Source organism: Mustela nivalis, assembly GCF_964662115.1.
Source record: "Mustela nivalis genome assembly, chromosome: 9".
In the NCBI taxonomy this organism is placed as follows: Eukaryota; Metazoa; Chordata; class Mammalia; order Carnivora; family Mustelidae; genus Mustela; species Mustela nivalis.
In genome coordinates, this window is record NC_139028.1 from 13827584 (window position 1) to 13833612 (window position 6029).

Consider the following 6029-nt stretch of genomic DNA (forward strand, 5'->3'; position numbering starts at 1 on the left):
CAATGTGACATTATCATTAGGCAAGACTTGCTTTTTTACCTTCTATACAAGAATACAGTATTATCCTTTTTTGAACAAAATGCTCAGATTATTAAGGAAACCATCTTTGGGGGAAATGTTTAATAAACATTTTATTTTAGTAAATCCTCTAGTAGGAAATGGGAGAATTCATTGCCTTTCCTTAGAAGAAGGCTGTGTAAGGAGTTACCTGTCAAATTTATCTGTGCAGCTCACCAACATTTACTCACTGGAAACCTCGGTATTTCCCTATGACAGTTGCCAGAATGGCTTTAAGGTCTCAAAATTCTGTGTCTCCTTTGGCTGGCTTCTGTCTTGATTCTACCCAGGCTTTATTAATGGTTCACTTCATATCATCCTCTCCGTATTAATAAATTTTCTGTAGAACATTCATCAGTCTCCCACTGGGATCTGTTTCAGTGTCTTGGGAGGAATTTTCTTTCTCTTTGCACTCATTTTCAACCTGAGTCAGGTAGTCCCACTGCGTGTTTTCTGCTTTCTTTCTGTAAGAACAGTGTCTGTCTTGGTTTTTTGTTTTTGGGTTTTTTTTTTTTTTTTTTTTTTTTGTTGTTGTTATTTGTTTGTTTATTTTTGAACTGCTTCCATGGAGATGGGTTTCAAGAGATTGTTCCCTGTTGTGGGGTAAGTCTTCCCATTTAGATTCTTTGCCAGAAGATCAAATGACCTTACTGTGAAGGGCGCTTGCACATTCTCAGTGGGGGCTTGATGAACTCTGGTTAAGGTGATACAGATTTCCATGAACTTCTCTGACTGCTCCCATCTGTAATTAATGATCTTCACTGCATATCCCATTAGAACAGAAGCAACCATGGCATCTGGCTTTCTCACTGTCAAGAGGTTCTGCTTTTCTGATTTCTGCTGCATGTTGTTCTTGATTTCTGTCTGGATCTTGGATGTTTGAGCTGTAAGGGCATCATATCGTCTTTCCTGGTGGGCTTTTCCACCTTCACCCCTTCCAGACCCCTTGCTAGCTCTTCCGAAGCTGAAGCCATGGTCGGGCCAGGTCAGCCAGCTGCACAGCGGAGAGAAGAGGAAACGCTGCTCCAGATGCAGTCCTCTCGCACCCCCACCCCCCAGGATGCACAGTGCCCATAGCCTGGCACACACCCCATCTGCTGCGAGGCCCGCCTGCCTCTCCCTTTGGAAGCTTTAAGGTATTTAGGGCACTGCTCTTCAACCCCAGTGCTCTGAGACGTCACGCGAGTTTGCCTGAGTGTGGGTCACTTTTCTTTCATTGTGCTGGACACTCAGTGGATCCTTTTAGTTTGTAAATTTACATGTGTTTGTGATTTCCCTTCCTCCTCCTATTTGCTGCGTTTTCCCTTTCTGGGAGAACATTCTACCGACTGTGTCCTAGTGCTGAGGTGTTAGTTCTGGCCTCGGGATATTTTCTTGTCCTCTGCCAATGTCTTTGGGGAGCTTACTGCAATGCCAGGTGCCCCAAACCTGTCCTCTTGATCATCTTTTGGCACACAACTGTGCTTACTGAGTATTTATTGCCGCAATGAAACTGGTTAGTAGAAGTCACTGCAAGATGGACTGACTGTGATGGGCTGTGGGTTTGTTGTCATGTGAGGTCAGCGTGACGGGCCTGCACTCCCTCCTCCTGTCTCTGTGTCTTCTCCGGGCCTCTGTGGGTTCCTAACACTGATTCCTGTAGCTGTCCTTGCACGTTCAGTTGTGTCTTAATACCCTCTCTAGTGACTCATTCTCCAAAACCATCGGTAGCACATTCTCCGAGATCTCAGTCTTGCTCCAGACATTTAACCACTGGGTTCTTCTGGCTCTAAAAACTCCCCAGATTAAGAGCCACCTGGAGAGACTATTAGTTTCCATTTAGTGAGCTAAGGTAGATCTCACAGTCTCTGTCATATGAGGCAACTAAAACTTGCTCGGGTGAGAGTGAGGACTCCAGTCCAGGTCAGCCTCCGCGGTTTCAGGATTTTCAACCTTCCTCGATGTCTCTCAGTCCTCACAGTGTAGCTGTCAGGATCACACGAGGCGAGCAGAGTTAGAGTCTGCACAGACGCCAGTGACGTTGGTGGGCGTGCAAATTCTCCCTCGAGTTTTCTCAGCCGAAAAGGTGATTTCTGGAGGTAGGATGATTAACCCAAAGGAATGAATCCCTGATGATAAGAAGGAAGATGAGCTAATGGAGAAGGGGAAGGTGAGAGAGGTGGGCTGGGTGTCTGGGGAAGGGAGGCCTTCTGGCAGTGCCCTTAAAGGACCTCATCCAGGCGCTGCCTGGACAAGCCAACCCAGGTGATAACAGCAGAGCTTCTGTTGGCGAAGCTGCTTCCACGGATGACAAAGCCAAGGACAGTGTGTTCCAGCTTCAGGGGAGAAGCAAGCTGTCCAAGTGGAGGTGAATCTCTGGCTTGCCAAAGGTTGAGTAACACGCTTCCTTAAAAAGCTCACCAGTTGGTTAAATTTAGGGTGGTGAACACTATCGGGCCAAGAATATACTTTGGCCTTGGGCCCATGGCATTTTATTTGACTGAGAATTGGATGCATTTTCATTTTCTCTAAGCTTTTCTCTTGACTCCTAGTACCTTTGTCTTTGGAGGCAGGAGACTGGGTATTGGTGGTTGGGTGCGGCCCTGTGGCGGTGAGCAATGTCCCTGTTGATAATGACAGTTAATAATCACCCTGTTTTTCTGGGATGCTTTGTTTTTTAGTGACTGGGTATGCACTGCGATGTTTTTATATATTTTTGTTTTACCAGTAACCAACCTAGAGGGACATTTCTTGAAACTTCTCTGCTTTTCTTTCTCTTCTGAGTTCCCTTCTCTGATTGTCTTCTCCAAAGTTTTTTTCAAAGACAAGAATGTCTCAGGAAGCCTGAGTCCTTTGCCAGCCTAGGTAACGGGTCTGATTGCCTGTTCACTGGCTTATTGATCCAGCACCACTGCTGTCTGTCAGCTGCCACAACTTCGAGGTGGGGGGTCTGGCTGCCCAGCCAGCGTGTTGCTAATCAGAATGCGAAAATAAACATCCAAACCTATGGAAGTTGAGAGTGAAGAAAGGATTGATTCCAGCATCCACAGATCCAACTTCCAGGATCGACTTTGTATTGACTGGATGCATTATCTGATTTTCTGAGCATTGGCTTCCTTATCTGTAAGACGATGATACCATTTTCCTTGTTAGCTTTTATTTGACTTAAAAGAGATGTGTATCGGTGTTCTGTAAGTGGTTGTGTCTGTCCCTGTCTTCTCAGAAGGAGTAGGTGGTCGGGCCTAATAGTAAGGCCCCCTGGCACTCCACATGCAGCAGCTCAGGAACAAGAGTGAATCCATTGTGAACTCAAGGGAAAGCACCTAGTTTGCACACTTAAGGACTTCTGCTTTCTTTTTACCAGGTTTATTGGTTCATTCCTCAGTAGGCCTGAATGGTTTTTTATATAATTATTAATCTGACTTAGATTTGTTCCATCATGCAAGTTGATTTATTAAGCACTTCTATATGCCAGCACTATGTTGAGTGCGAGAGATGTAGTCTAGGTCCCCAAGAACCCAGAGTTCAGTGGAGAGATGGACTAGTCAACCTATAGCTACAGTAGAGCCTGCTAATGCTAATAAGGCAGGTGAAGATGCACAGAGAAGGGGCATCTGAACCAACCTTGGGGAGTTATCAAGGGCTTCCTGGAGAAGGGGACGTTTATACTGAGATCGAGGGCTTCCTGGAGAAGGGGACCTTTATACTGAGATTGAAGGATGAGTAAGAGCTGGCTGGGCAAGGATATGGCAGGGGTAGTGGGTCTGAGGGATGGTGAAGGTGAGGCCATTCTGTTTACATGGCAGGGAGTGGTCTGGGCCAGCCTCAGTCCTGTCTCCCTAGAAGTTCCTGAGAGACTGTGAGGCCTGGATGCATTTCAGAGAGACAGAGGCTCATCAAGGATGACTGAGGAGAATTGTTCTTTGGTTTTTTAAAGATAAGATAAAGATAAAATATAAGATATAAATATTTATAAATAAGTTTTATATGTTTAATATATAATTAATTATATAAATCACAATTAATTATTATAATTAATTATATTAATAATTAACAATATTTTATTATAAATGTTTAACACAATAAAACATAATAATATTTTATTATTAATAACAATTAATAGAGTATTATATATAATATATAAATAATTAATATATAAATTTATAAATAAATAAATATAAGATAAAATGTAAAATAAAAGATAAGATAAAGATAAAGATAAAAACCAAAGATGTTTGGTTTTTAAAGATTTTAAAAGATAACTTACTTCTTATATGGTTTTCTGAAATAGTCCTGGTGTGATAATTCTTTTGGTTTGTAGGTGGGTGTTTGTGTGCATTTATGTGTGGAGAGGGACAAGGTGCAAGTTTTACGGTGTGATGTTGAATGTGTTTTCTTTGTAAGGGTTCATTCTTTAGGCCCCAGCAGTTTGGAGAACAGGCTGTGACACCTTTACTCCAGTTGGCTACTGCTCCCCATCCCCACCTGCCTTGCTCATGAAACTCTCACTGACTGTATTTTTTTTAAATAAAAGATTTTATTTATTTATTTGACAGAGAGATAGAGAGTGAGCACAAGTAGGGAGAGTGGCAAGCAGAGGGAGAGGGAGAAGCTGTCTCCCTGCTGAGCAGGGACTCCCCTCACCTGATGTGGGGACTTGATCCCAGGACCCTGGGATCACAACCTGAGCCGAAAGCAGATGCTTAACCGACTGAGCCACCCAGGCGCCCCTCTCACTGGCTCCAGATGAGATGCTCCTGCATTAGATGGGGTTTGGACTGGCTGATGGAGAGGAGGAACACACAACACCAGCAACAGGGGCCATGGATCCCTGCCCAGACAGGAGGGGGCCAGAAGAGAGGGAGAGAGAGAGAGAGAGAGAGAGAGAGTGTGTGTGTGTGTGTGTGTGTGTGTGTGTTGGAAGCATGTGGGAGGCCTGTTTATCTCCGAAGTTGGATGCCGCTTTGCACTTTCCTTTCCCACTGTTTCTTCCTTTTCACCCTGCTCATCTTGTAGATGTGGAACCTGACCTGGATTCGCCAGCTAGGGTCACCGTGGCTCAAGCATTTCAAGTCTGTCCTGGTTGGGTAGGAGGCTCTTCCACTGGAAACTTGCAGTGATTTCAGGGGATGAAGACTGTCCCTTTTACCTTGTTCTCTGTCCTGCCTTGCCGGCCCCGACCCCAGCTGCCTTTGAGGAAAACACGAGGGTGTTCTGTTTGATCCAGATGATCTAGTTCATGCTGCGAGTGATGAAGCGGATCCATCAGAAAGTGCAGTGATTTGCCCAAAGTCGCCAGGTGAGCTGGTGTGAGAACCAGGTCACTAATTATAGCCCAATGTGTTCCTCACTAAATACCAACAGCTTTATTGGACTTTCCTGTATAGGTCCCCAGCACTGGTTTTAGAGATGTGAGCGCGAACTGACATGTGCCAAACATCGTGCCAAGGCACTTACGCATATGCATCTCATCGGTTCACCATTCCAGCCCTTCCAGGAGGCGTGGGGCACAGGCAGCGAGGGGAGGAAGAGGGGGGCATGTTACCCACAGATGGAACCGGTGTTTGGAACAAGGTCCAAAGCCCACGTTCTGTCTTCTGGGCAACTTCACCTCATCATGCTCACATGAGCCCAAGAACTGAAGGGCTCTGGACTGGAGTCAGGAGTGACTGCTTTTTGTTTTTGACACTATGCAGAGGTTCAAACCTGGATCTAACTCAGCATCTTCATGGTTTCTCGCTACACGCGGGCCTTTGGGGCTTAGTCCTTCCCGAGGCACTACCACAATCCTGATTGTGTTCAGTGTCTTCCCTGGCTGACTTCTGGAAGTTTTTTTTGTTTTTTTTGTTTTTTCCCCTCAGCCTTCTTGATTCTACCCAGATTTAGTCTTGGCTTTTAGACTGGCTAAAGGATATTGTTGACAATACGAGGGATATGTTTACAGTGCAACCTTGCTAATGTCAAAGACGGATCTGAAATCCTTTCCAGCAGAC

General features: G+C 45.0%; 1 pseudogene across 1 annotated transcript; it reads right to left on the reverse strand.

Annotated features, from left to right (window-relative positions):
• Positions 1-298: 298 nt before the first annotated feature.
• On the reverse strand, positions 299-1031 carry LOC309841319 (calcyclin-binding protein pseudogene; annotated as a pseudogene). Its single transcript has 2 exons — positions 614-1031; positions 299-550 (listed from the first exon to the last, which is right to left on the reverse strand). The product of its transcript is annotated as a calcyclin-binding protein pseudogene (transcript).
• Between the last annotated feature and the right edge of the window lie 4998 nt (positions 1032-6029).